Below are 14,397 nucleotides of genomic sequence, written 5' to 3' on the forward strand. Positions count from 1 at the left end.
TGAAACACCTAATAAAAAGGCATCAGCAGCCTGCGTTGCAGTAGTGATGGAAGAAATTAAAGCTTTAGTCTTTGTGTGTTATTATTCGGATAAAATTGAACCTGAGGAGGTGGACTAGAAAGACTCAGAAAACAGTGATTTTCTGCTGGAAAGCCTTATCCTCATTTCACCGGAGTGCTTTGTGTTTGTCCTGCCAGTTCTTGGGGAAAAAATTGGCATGTCTACTATTCTGAAGGGGGCTGAATGAAATTCAAATTCTTCAGGTGGTAAAACAGCAATATTGCAACTGTCTGATTGCGTTATCTGGGCATTCAAGAAGCCAGACTTGGAATTGGTTTACTGCCAAACACTCTCCCCGGGAAGACAGAAGGATTTATTTCCCCCTTGTCTGTGTGTCACATCACCATCAGAAAAATTATTCTCGCCTTTCAATGGGTGAATAATAGTCATACATTAGCATGGCATTAATGATCGTCAGACTTTTAATAAGTCACTAATCATAATTAGATTTATTTCAGTGCCAGTGCATCGTTTCAGAAGGCTGTGAGTTCTGTGGTCAGGATTCAAGCTCCTTGTTTTCTCTTGAAGGGAGTTTGGAGGAAATGCTGCATACGGACTCTGCCTGATGGTCTTTTCACAGAATTACTGAATTATTCTGATATTCAATGTGCATACAAATGTGCGCACACCACTTCTGCTCAGATACACACTCTCTGTATGCACATACACACACGGAAACACACACATACTCTATAATGAACAAGGATAACATGCTTCCTCCCAAAAGTATTCCCTTACACTGCTTCTCTGTTAGTTGTGCAGGATGTATGCAGCCCCTTTAGCTCTTTGACTTAATGAATATGTTAATACCAAATAAGCAGAAAGATAAAGAACTGATATGAATTTCAGAAGATGACCTTTGAGGTTTTACACCCCCAGGACTTCTAAATGCATTACATCTACTGTATGTAGGTTTGAAGAATAATTTAAGAAGAATGTTTTTTTATTATTATTATTTCTGGTCTCAAGGGTTGTAAAGCCTGCGTTGTTTCACAATGTTGTAATTTTTTTATCAGTTTAGTTCATCAGTTCAATTTACTAAGGCAGGGTACACAAACCAAATACGTTGTGTCAAATGAGTTTTTTTAAATTTTAAAAGTTGTCCCTAACCTGCAAGAAACACTGACGTCTGTTGGAGTCCGTGTGGTGAGACGTGGAAATAATCGTGATTACTCAGCAGATATCAGATAACAGAAAAAGAAATTGTATTCAACCGCTGAAAGGAAACACTAAACCACATGTATGATTCTTTTATTTTTACTTTGACATAAAAACACATTTGTTTTCTTTAAGTCTCATCTGGAGCGATCGTCAAACTATAAACGGAGCTCATTCCTTCAAAATGTCAGATGATCTAAAAGTAAATTAAATCTTACAATTATTACTAAGTATTGGATGAATTGGAGTTCTCAAGCTACCGTTGAGTCATAAGGCTTTCCTGAAATTTCTATACACACACACACACAAACACACACACACACACACTTAGAAAAACACAGGGTGAAACAAACTCAGGTAAAATTTCAGCAACAAGGTGAATCTGAAGAGAGAATAAATACAAACAAATGCATCTGTGTGTGTGAGCGCGCACATGTGTGTGTGTGTGGCCGTTTGACTATTTTCCAGTCATGTCCCGTTTCCTTTTTCTTTTTCAAGAAAACTTGGCCAAGCTTCGCAGGGATGCTGTCATTTTTTCGACTGTGTCACATGAGACCATCGATCTTGCGTCTGTGTTTTATAGTACAACCCACGTTTTTCAAAAATGGACACCTGTCTCAAAATTCCTGCGTTGTCCGTTTGTGGGGAGAGATCTAGATGTATGCTGATGTAGCCAGCACACACACACACACATCCACACATTCTTCACACACTGGATGTGTACACATGCTGCAGTTGTGGAGTGAACGATTGGATAATCTTTTGTGTCACAGTGCGAGCGACTTCAGTGCTCACCCTGAAGATCCTTCTAGTGATAAACGTTATCTCATCGCTGCTTTTTGATGATGAAAGGTTGCCAGATCTGAAATTCGATTACAACCACAAGTAAAGCTAGACTGGCACTTGGCTCCTTATGTTTCTTTGCGAAGGACTTTGTTTAGTCATGAGGTCTGTTTAGATAATTCTGCAGATTGTTTTAATTATGATCAACTTAAAAAAAACCTATGATTGAGTTGCATTTGTGTGCTAAATGTTTGATTTGATTTCAATTAAATTTTCAAATCAGACTCAGAATGATGTTTCCAACTGTGCTCCTAGTTCCAACTTTTTCTGCAAACATTTGGGACAGCCTATGCCAACGCAGTGCTGCATATTTTCCGACATTTGAAATAATAGATCCAAATTAGTTAGCACTTATCAGAATGTTAAAGATACAAATTGTCTTTTGTTGATTCATTTACGCACAGTTAGCAACCTATTCCATCTGATTAGAGTGTGGGCTGAGGTAGTGATGAAAGTGTCCATGCTATGGTGATTGCTTTTTTTTCATAATGTCCTCTAAGGTGCAATTCTGTACCCATATACCACTCGTTCAAATGGTTCATCCTTTTTTTCTCTTTCAGCTCGGTCAAATGGTTAAACGATAGATTGTCTTGGAAACTATTTATCGTGTGGTAGCAGGTAGCTTTTCCTTCCTGCTTCTCTTCATATGCAGCTCTGTTCACCTGATAGCAGCAGCTCTGTGGTTGTCAGCAGCCTGATAAGACTTGTCCTGACAGGAAAGCCATTACGATTATAATAACAGTTATTGTGGTTCACTGTTTTACCACTGCAGACAAAACACACTGGAAATGGTTTTAAACTGCTGTTGTTCGACTAATTATTGCAATCTGAAAACCCTATTATGTTTTCTAGGGCTGTTTGTAATGTGTTGACTGTTTTCTACTTAATGCTAGATTACATTTTTGGAGCATGACCATGAAATAATGGATTGGAAAGGGAGGGACGAAGAGATGGAAATAAAATAGGAGAGGTTAAAGTGTACGGACAGCAGGACGATGGACAATAAGCAGGAACTATCTTCGTGTGCTAAAGGAAGGAGCAGCGTGTGTTCGTTTTGAAACCCTGGGTTTTGTGCTGTGGAGCTCTTCGTGTACGCAGCAGTGTGTAACTGCAGGCTCTGTGGTCTCCTACAGCTGGAGGGAGGCTGAAGGTGTGGGCTTTGAGGAGCCAATCTTATAGGAACCTCACCACATACTAATTCAATTCGGTTGCTGCCAGCCTCGAGCCTGTGTAGGCGCCTGGATGGCGAAAATGAACAGGAGCAACAAGAGCACATGGACAGAAAAAAATCGATGAGGACTCTTTTTCATAAATGGAGTGGGTGTTAAATTAGCTGGATGGGCCCATGTAGCAACACATTGGATTGAGTGCCTGGTGTATTTGGGTTGTGTCAATCGACTGAGAGACGACTTGGTGTACAGCAGTGAAAAGATTCTGTGATGCTCAATCAATGTGACCAATCAGCCTCACCAGCAATTCATTTGGATTTACAGAGATAATTGTCAGAGGGAAAGAGGCTCCGAATCGGCATTAAAAATGCGTCACTGCATTTACAACCAAATTCCAACCAGCGTTTGAAATGGCTGGCTGTGATTGCCCCTTGAGCCTGCCTGATTTTCCTATTCATGTTGTAAAAGAGACTTCAAACACCAGTCATTAGCTCACTCTGTTTTTGTCAGTTTTCATTTCTAAACATGTATTTAATGGGTCTTCAAGGCCCTGTGCCAGGATACAATTTTGAAGGCACTTGAGAATAATGATCATAAATCAATATAATCTCACCCTGTTGGTTGTCTGACATTTAAGGAAATCAGTCATGGCGGCTTCTGTCAAGAGGTTGATAATGGCAATCTTTTAACACTGCACAATCGATTCTGCTCCCTCTGTACCTGCAAAAAAAAGCAAACATATGATCAGAGAAACGTCTGCACGCTGATATATCCCAGGAAGCAAAGATGATCAAACAAGAACATCTTTGTTGCTGCTTGATTATGATGTGCTTTGACACTATTCTGCTGTTGAATTAACACTGAACTCAAATAACGAGTAAGAGGAAGACATTTGAAAACAGAAATCATGCATTTGGAAAAGTCAAGAGAGGTTCATCAGGCTAAATCAGCTGAACTTGTGTCTTCAGGTAATTGCAGAAGTGCTCCTCTTCCAATCTGTCCGTCTGAAGAAGGTGGAGCGCACAGATGAAAGGAAACAGGGATCAATTGACCTATTAGCTTGTCCAATCAATCCTTATGTTTTTCTGATGGCTTGACGAAGGGTGCAGGCCATAGTGGTGGATGAGGCCCTCTAATTGGCTCTGCTGGAGCGGACGAAGCGGGAGGCTGAGTGGTAATGGCAGGAGAAGTCGGGCTCCTTCTCACACCTGGCACTCTCACTCTCCCGGCGTCAGCGCAGACACCTTTGTCCTCATTAGCTGCAGCTTAGTGCCATGTACAAGAGCTTCATGTGGCACCGCAGGACTCCCATGTTCCTTCACTACACCATCGTTTATCACGTCAAATTCACGCTTTCCGCCACTGGCTCCTCAATGACTAATACAAGACTTACTCAACATCGGCTGAGCTATCAACATGTTAGCTCAGGCGGCAGAATTAGGAGGGACGTGTATATAAACAGGAACTCTGTGTCTGTGTGTGCTGGTAAATGCGTCTGTGTTTGCTTGTGAATGCGTCAGGCTGTCTGGCCCCTACAAGCAGTGTTGATCACCTGAGACTCACCTGAGTCACTCCACAGAGGATGGCTCAGGTTGGTTCATATTTGTGTCAGGAGTACTCCCCTCAGAGCACATGGTGTTGGACTGTTGTGCGCATGTTGGTGTGTGGGTGTGTTTGTCTGCTTGTTTATGTATGCATTCATGTGTGTGTGTGTGTGTGTGTTATGAGGATATAACCAAGAAACACACCTGAAGAAGCTGTTTGTTTGCCTGTCTGCCAAGAGATTGGGGGGGGGGGGGGGGTGAATCTCCTCGACAGAGATGTGAAAAGGGCACGTATATTCATAAACAGCTGCAAGAACACCTAGAGCATTATACATACAGTGGAGAGATGCCAGATGAGACAAAGAGGGGGGAGGTGCACTGTGATGGAAAAAGTCCATAAACACCTAGAGCAATAAAGTGAAAGAGAAGTTGTGTGAGTGTATGTGTGTGTGTGTGCATGTGGGAGGGGGGTGGGGGGCATCCTGAGTGGATTAATTAAGGATTATAATTATGTTGGGACTATGCATGTCTCACCTGAGACTGCCCCGTGCCGCTCCTCTCCAATCCTCCTGCCCTCTGCTCCTCTGCACATATGGACACAAACCACAGGAAAATACTCAGCACACTTGTGGTATCATAGGTTCACCTCTCTGACACCATACAACAAAGTGAATAAATGCCGCAGTGCATTAACCTTTTGCAGCTGTTATTTAATAAACCCTGTGCAACACCAGGATCATAATGTGAGTATGGGCTCAGCCATATTGTGCAAAATGAATCTGTATGTGCTGAAAAATAATCTGTGTACAATGAGACTTATCGTCTTATTGAGTTGGTTCGTGATCTGGCGAATAATGGTCCAGCCTCTCGGTATTCAATTTGAGATATCAAGATGGCAGCTGTGGGCTGAAGAAGTTTGGTTTTGGAACTTGAAAAGCAGTATTTGTACGAAAGCTTCATGTTTTTCTTTTTCTACCAAATCTGTCGTCACGACTCAAACTGGCATCACAGATACTTATCAACTGAAACCCATGGTTCTCATGTTTTCCCCTCAAAGCTCCTGTCAGGATTTTTTATCAGCTATATATATATAAAAAAACAAACAAGTAAACAGAAATGACATCTCTCTTTTCAAACATGACTCTCCATGTGCTCCAAAGGAAACAAAACTATCAACAAGTGTAATCATTTCTATACAGCTGTTTTAATATATGAAACTGCTGCTGGGGGGTAGGTAGTGAGGAGATGCAATATGCTGAAGAAAGAGTAGTTTTTTGATTTTTCATGATCCATAAGCACAGCTAGTGATGCATTTGGCTGTGTAAAGAGAAAGAGAAAGAGTTTTAGAGTTTTAAAAAGAAAAGAAAGATAAAAAAAAATGCCTAAAAAGCACTTTTCTGTTTCAATCAGTTGTCCACAGGAGGGAGCTTAAGTTGATAGAAAACACATGTTGACACAAAACAGAAACATATTGTTGTGAACAAAAAGTAATTATGTTTCTGTGATTAAAGTTGAAATTCTGTTGTAAAACTGAAGTTACTGATGTATGCTACGCACTAACATATCAATGCAATTCCCCATATCCGTTAGCATCAAGCTAGCGCTATATTATCTATATTATTTTGGTAAATTCTGAGATTTATAATATGTTAAATGTACTGAGTAAGAATCTCATGTAAGAGAGTAATGTACATTTCTTTTTGTGGTCAGTTCGCGAGTAAAACTTTAAACTGAAAGTCCTGTATCGGAGTTTTGCTTGGGAAACTAATCTAACTGTTAAGCTGAGATAGCTACGTCAGACTAGTCAACGTAAGAATCTACAGCTCTGGCTTATTGTAAAGAGTGGATAAGGGAACCATTAAGCATAAAGGCTAATGATATCAATGGATTGAAACATTGATTTTTTAACAGGAACTAGTTTTCGAGACCTATCCTTACTGTCAGATGATGTGAGCGTGTTGACCTTATGTTAAATTATACGTCTGCATCCAACCACTTCTGTGAGATGATCAAATGCCAGCCTGTTGAAGAAAACAGGACAGCTGTAGGGTCTCCCTTAGCTAACAGTGTTGTGAAAATGAGGGAAACCATATGAATGCAGCTCTTGGCTGCCGTCATCTATACTGATGTTTCACTGTTTTAGGATGGACACAATGCTCCATGCTCCTCTCATCTTGAGATGTATATCAAATACAATTACATACTGGGCTAATGGAGTGAAGGTATGAACCACCACAGAGCTAACATCACACCCCTCTTGACTTTAACTATAAGCACCGCTTTATCTTATCTCATAAAAAATCAAAGTTCTTCGAGGATAATAGAGTATGCATGAGGTCACTAATGCATTTGAAAATTTTCAGTTGGACAGCCCAAGCCCTCACTGGCCTATGGTAAAAAGTCAGTAAGTGTGCGAGTGTGGGAACTGAGACTGGGCCATTACCCTCTAACTACGACTAACCGATCACTGAACAAACTACTCATATGAGAATCCAAATAACTATCTTTGTTACTCCTTTTTTCCCAACTGTGTATTTAAAACAGATTATGGCACCATATATAATGAAAGCTGATAGTATGAGATCCTGCTTTTTGCTCAGTTGCATATACTCAGACTACAGCTGTATTTGCACTGGTTAGTGTTAGATTGCCATTTTAGACGATATTTGGTGCAAGTCGTTCCCTCTTCTTTCCTCCAGCATTTTATCTTTCTCTTGAGCTGTCCTCTTAATAAAGACAAAATCCCCCAAAATAAAACTAAGATATAAGTGTAATCTTTGCAGTAAGAGGGAATAATCCAATAAGAACGGATTAGTCTTGTTAGTACAACTTGTAATGGTTACTGCTTAACATTTCATGTAATAGAACTTAATCACCTTTGATTTTTGAGCTTTATCATGTTGAAATGGTCAGACATGTTGTGTAACTCAGAGATCCTCCTGGAGAGTGGAGTGGTCACAAAGGGCCTCTGTTATATAGATATGTTTTCCCCATGCTTTTTACTATCATGCAAATTATCTTTGACCCTGGCTACCTTCCATTACGAATAATAAACCACAACGACAGAACAGTTTTTCCGTGACCTCCTGTCTTAGGCCTCCCTTTTAGCATGAATATATGACGCTAAAAGGCTGTGGTTCAGGCCAGGCCAATTGTTGTCTAACCCTGCCATTAAAACCGGCAATGCTAATGACTTGGAGCCAGGGACTGCAGAGGGAATTTAGGTGACATTTTTTATGATATGACAAGACAGCACACATTATCAGGCTGCATGCCTTTAAAGCTTTCTTCAGGCTGGATGTTAAGGATTATTGTCATCATACATGTTTGAGTTTTATTGACACATATAAAGTAGCATATGGCATAATGAACATACTGCTGACTTACCCTCCTCTTAGTGTTTGTGATTTAGCCATACAAAGCACATTCTCAAATTTTATAACATCCAATAACCCCCCCCTTCCTGTCCAGTCCTCCACCTCTGGCAGCCAGGTTTTGTGTGAGTAAGATGCTGCTAAAAACGACCATGCATGCTCAGCAAGCCTTCCCTGGTAATGTGAAGCATTTTCAGTTTGTCTCTAAGACCTACAGTGCTGGTGAGCATTTTTTAGCTACAGCACGCTTTGCCGCTTCTTTGAAACCAGGGGCAGGAAAAAAGGAATCTTTAATGAAAGAAGAAAAAAATGATTGCCATCATAAAAGCATGAGGTTGAAGGACATTCCTGACAACATACACTGGCTTGTCAGTCAGAATATGAATGTGCTTATAATCCAATAACCATGACTATTACACCACTTTTGCTCCCACCCTGTGGTGCTATTAGAGTATGAACATGAACCACATGTCATACGTCATATAACCACAAAAGACACTTGCCAGACCACAGCTTAACCTCCAGTCACCTCACAATGCCAAGACAAAAAAAGGACACACACTCACACAAGACATTCAGTGACCACCAAAAGCACACAGACACACTCGCATTTGCAGTGCAGCCACAGACGTAAGGCATTTAGGGAACAGAATGGAAACGGATTTAATTGAGTCTTTGATCATTATAGAATTACCATGTGCCTTCTTGGCACCCTGGTTATTGTTTCATGGATTAATCGTTTTCATTCCACAAATTGTGGAAGCCACACAGCAAATCAGTGTGCCGCCTGCTTGACATAGATATGCAGTTGGAGCAAGGGAGTTTTAATGTGTTCTTGCCCTCCAATTGGCTTTAGCCGTCCATGCGGCTTGATTTATTTGAAAGATTGGTTTTATTGATTTACTGAATTAATGTGGTGCCAGTTTAATCAGTGCGATGTGGAACTATGCAGAATTTGACATCTCTGTGAACTCAGATGAATTGAGTGTACAATATTGATCTGGTTATCCACAGTATTTATTCAGCTATTTGTCTTAGAGCTGATTAATTCAGTGTGTACGAAATGATGTAGGTGTGTGTTGTTGCTGCTGTGTGAGTGTTTATGTTTGTTTCTCTCTCTTTCCAGCCTTGTATATTCGTGTAACTGGTAATTGCATCTTTTATGGACTGCAGATTTCACCCTTTCATTGTAATACTATTATATCTTTCGTGCATGCTGCTGGTGTCTGTTCTAAAAAACTCTCACATGCAGGCTTAGCACATGTACCATTAACACACACACGCACACACTCACCTATCCACACAGACACAGAGGCGTACAGTATAATGTGTGCATAAATGTGCCAGAATGTGTGCAGTGTGTGTGGTGTCATTGTGTAACAGCCCATTGTAATTGCAGCACATATATTTCCAGGCTGGAGCAGCGGTGTTCAGCGCTGGTGTGGTGATTGAGCAGTATCTGTCAAATAGGGCCAGAGGAGAAGAGTAGTTCTCCAATTAGAGCTAACTCAGGATGGATATGGATGCTTTCTGACAGCTGTCTCATCTGATTCAGCTGCATGTGGAAGGAGAACATTTGTGTGGAGATGTTTGTTTAGGCTCATTATTAAAAAAAGCAGAACCTTGACACATCTTTTTCCTCCTTTCCCATGTGTAAAGAAGGAGCCCAGATGCAGACATTATACATAGAGGAGATTCACAGCTGTAAACTTGAGGCCGTCTATATACAGAGACCCATTAACAAGTCATGATTCAGTCCATGCTGTAATCCTACCAAGTTATATTCGTACACAGGTTGAAAAATGCTGAGATAATTATGATCTGAGCTTGTGAAATAAGGTTCACACTACAAGATAATTGGGCCGGTTTTTGGCCTGTTTCCCGAAGTTCTTAATTTTTTGATGGTTCTAAAGATAATCTTGCCAGATTTTCCAGTGGAGCGAGGTGTTATAAGAATGATTTTAATTCCCCTTTTCTGCTTAGAAGACAATTATGGTTGCACTGATTTGGAAATGTAAATGTTAAACGTGTTCACTATTTGTGGACAGATATATTTTTATGTGGGTGCAACTCTGTAGACAGAAGTTTTGGATTGTAATAGTTGAAGCAGCTAGAAAAACACTCAGAGAGCGCAGACCTCCGCCAAGCATATTGTGATAGTCATGCAACACTTAAGTCCTACTCTAATGTTATACTCACTTTCAGCAGACTGTCCACCACAATTTGGTGTTAGTATCCAGAATATTGCCAGGATCTGGATCGTACTTTTACATGTGTCAGAAATTATGGTGACCTTGTCTCGTACTGTTTTGCGAAGCAATCCGACCATTTATCATGGAGTAATATACACATATGGTGGCTCTATGTCACAATAATAAAGAATCCTTTAAAAAACCCTGGATCCAGACAGTAATCCAGACAGTGATCCAGATCACCTCCAAAATTTAATCACTTCTTCCTTATCCCATTTTGAAAATTTCCAGAAAATTTCATCAAGATCCGTTTGTTACTTTCTGAGTTACGTTGTTCACAGACAAACAAACAGACAAACTCTCCCAAAACATAACCTCCTTGGTGGAGGTAAACATGAAGCAAAACTTAAAAGATCAGAAATCAATGCTCGATTTATTGATTTGTCTGCCATATTTTTAACATCTATTAAGGTTTTAAGGATGTTTTCATTGGGGGCAGGTTAAATCGCTCAAAGTCATTCTAAAATTGTATGCTGCTCCTGTTGCTTTCCCTTGCTATTTTAAATTTTTAGGTGAAAGGCCAGTAAGAGCAGTGTTAGCTTGTTACTGCAGGGTAAACTTATAAAATAATGAAAAACAGCAGAAATTAAAACTCTTGCTCTATGTGTTTATTTAATGATGTGGTATGGGCTGCGGCTCAGGTTATAATTACCATACAAGTTCAAAGAGCTGCAAAGGGCAACTCTCTGTACTCCACTGGCATTTCTGCCCTGCATTATTTTATCTGTAAATAGTTAATAAGATAAAAAACACAAGATACTCCAGGACTAACATGAGCTTTTAAAATAGATTTACAGCATGTTGGACTAAGATAAACTTTAGGCCCAGACCACACAAATATGGATATATTCTTGAACGCACATTTTTCTGTCCAGTTGAGCCTTTTAACCACATGAACACGGTGATTTCACCCACATAAACTGAGATTTTTTTTATTTATTCTTTTTGCCATCTTCTGTCTCTGTTGACTGCTTTTCCTTCCTGTTTTTGACTGCCTATGCTCATAACATTCTTCTTCTATGGTTTTCACATTTTGCTGACCTGCCAGTTATCGGCCAGGCATGGCAATGCAGGCTTCAGAGCCATCATTTCAGTTTTGCCTCTTCGTATGGACCGATACTTCTGTGGTGTAGACAGAGATTTTTTTTTTAAAACCAGGACAAAGATATCTGGTCAAAAAAATATCCAGGTGTGGTCCAGGCCTTAGTTTTTAAAAGAAAATCCCTGGATTCATTCTTTGGACGTTTGCTGGTTGGGTGCTGGGGAGGGTGAGATAATGTCATAAACTGGACCACAACCAAGGCAGTGTCATATCATTGCATTCGTCATGTGAACATGCTCATCTGGATTGTTTTATTTGATTTAAAGCCAGAATTCAAAAGGAGTCACTGAACTGTCTGAATCCCTGAATCAGTCCCATCTGGTTGCATTATGTTTCACTCATCCATTCAGGTATCTTCTGTAGAGTTCATCCCTGCAATACTATATTTTTTGGCATACCTACAGGACAAACAGGAGTGGCCTCTTTTTGAAATGTGCTCAGCCGCCCCAAATTACTGTATTATGATTTATTTGCCTTACCAGAGGTGGCACTTACATTAAGATCTTTTTTTTCTTTCTTTTTTTTTTAAGTCCTTTTTTGGAGCTTTTATGCCTTTAATCAGAGAGGAGAGGGGGACGTCATGGAGTGCGACCTAGACCACTAGACCTATTATTTAAGTTGTGTTAAAAAAAAGGCAGTGAAAGTTAACAAATTTCAAGTCCTCAAAGATTCAAGCCGTTGTGGTTATCATACCGCTGCCATTCAATTATGTTTCCTTTTGGTTTGTGATCACATTTATGTTAGTTAAAGTAGATATAGTAGTCTAACAGCTCACCCAACCCATCCAAAAAAGACCGGACACACCCCCTTTGTTCAGTGTTTCTGCACAAACAGCTGCATGGCTAGCATTTCAATACAACAGAAGAAAAGCAGGCATTCTCAGGACGACAGCAGAGATGTCTTTTATGTTACAACTCTCCATGTGAGTGACAGAGTCGGTGTTACAGGCTTCTTTAAAGTCATCATCACAACAAAACATCGACACACAGCCCCTCATTTTCCTTGTGGTACTAAAAAGATGTTTTGCTCGGCTACTTAGCATCAAATAAATCATGTAAACACAGTGTACTGAGCAAATCAAGTTACTGGAAACCATGATAATACAATCGCCTGAGGTGGTTCACAGTAAACAGGTTATAGTGTATATTTAAATGAACTGTTCCCTGCTGATCTACTGCTTTCAGTGCCCACAAACACAACAGAGTTCCTGAGCTTTTAAACTCAGTCTGTGAAGCAGTTTCTTTCTCTGTTTTGTTGTCTGGAAGTATTTATGTTAACCCTGTTGTGCTCTTTGTACAACCCTCTCAAAACAGTTTCCCTGCTCTCACAGGCTGTATTTGTTGACTTGTCTAAATAATTGCGTTGGCAGCGTTTTTACTGTATACTCACAGGTTTTTCTAATGTGTGCCTGTTTACACTCTCCTCCCCCTGATCCCTGCCCTTACATGCACCTGTGCAGCCTCTCCTTCCTCTCCGGCTATACTAATGTTTGCCCTACACCACACTCACCTTGTCTCCTGCCCATGTCTGCTTCCCTCACCTTCCGATTGAAGCAGATATGGATGGAAATACAAATGACCCCTGATGAACCCAGATATTGAGCTGTTTCAAAGCCCAGGGCTTTAGACAATATCCCCTTCTTGCTTCAACAATGTGGAGAAGGAGGGGCGAGGGATGCTCTCCACATGGAGTTTTTATGGGATTTATGACCCCCATCCCCACCAGCTATCTCTTCCTCTGCTGGCACTCCTCTCACTGGCTGGAATTAGCAGGCGAGGAAAACAAACAAATTACAAGGAAACAAACACAACAGCTAATAAGCATGTAGTGACATGAAGAGAAAGCTTTCAGCAGGATGCCAGCTTAGAGAGGCAGAGGGAAGGGGAGAGCGGGGTATAATCTTCTCTCCTCTCCCCTGTCTTGTGTTTTTGCATTTCCCTCTAATTTCCTCCTGCCCCGCTGTCCCTTCCACCCTTTGTGACTTGCTTGTGGGGCTCTCGGAGGAGATCATCTCCGAGCACGGGCGGTGTGAGACAGATGGGCGGATGATGGATCTGACGTGATAGACAGCAGGGTGATGGATGGCTGGCTGGCTGATAGGGGATTAATGCAGTGCTGAGGCCGCTGCAGCCGGGCGGATGGCTTAGTGATAGATAGATAAAACTGACGAGCAGATAAACAAGAGAGCGCTAATCCACGCCCCCTTGATGGACAGAAAATCAAAGCATGGGGAGAGGAACCACCGAGGGAGAGGTAGACCTCTGTATTGCCATCGCAGGCTGAAGAGCTTTCATGGGAGGGAGTGTAAGTGGATGCAGGGCGAGGAGAGTTTAGGAGAGCATGGTGTTTCAGTCTGTGTAGGCAGGGGTCAGTGACAGCACATGTCTTTCAAGCCGGGCTCTGTGCTGAATATATTGGACAGAGGTGGGAGTTTTGGTGATATGGCATGGCGGGTGACAGCGAGGGCTGGTGATTTGCTATTTCAAATGATGGCGAGCAGTTGAGTGTGGAGGAGAGATTGGGCATAGCGGCAAATTGGCCACGGTGAGATGTGATGGGATGATTGGACAGCGGAGAGTGTGCTGTTTTGGGACTGAAGATAGGAGTAATTGTTGTGTCTGTTGCTATATTTTAATGCACTCTCCTCAGTGCACAAGCTTTACCTTCTCTGTCGTATAGGAGGATAAAGAGTTTTGGTCTCTATGTTTATGCTTCTCGGCCAACTGGTGAGTTGAAAAGGCCTTGCGTGATGAAAGAAATAAAAAAAAAGAGGAGGGGGACTGGAGGACAAGCCCGGGAGACTTCCCCTGAAAATAGGGAGCAAGCTGCCCATCCCTGCGTTATTAGCGAGTGCTAAGCTTTGTCTCTGTTTGCCGTTTCAGGGGACCCCAGGGG

General features: G+C 41.2%; 1 protein-coding gene across 6 annotated transcripts in view; it reads left to right on the top strand.

Moving 5' to 3' along the window:
• The window catches only part of adgrl1a (adhesion G protein-coupled receptor L1a), a 181,538-nt gene that overhangs the window by 72,875 nt on the left and 94,266 nt on the right, over positions 1-14,397 (top strand). The gene's annotated exons all lie outside the window — the stretch shown is intronic.

This window comes from Halichoeres trimaculatus, unplaced genomic scaffold (genome assembly GCF_033239565.1).
Source record: "Halichoeres trimaculatus isolate MK-OKI-2021-1 unplaced genomic scaffold, fHalTri1.1 fHalTri1_scaffold_20, whole genome shotgun sequence".
In the NCBI taxonomy this organism is placed as follows: Eukaryota; Metazoa; Chordata; class Actinopteri; order Labriformes; family Labridae; genus Halichoeres; species Halichoeres trimaculatus.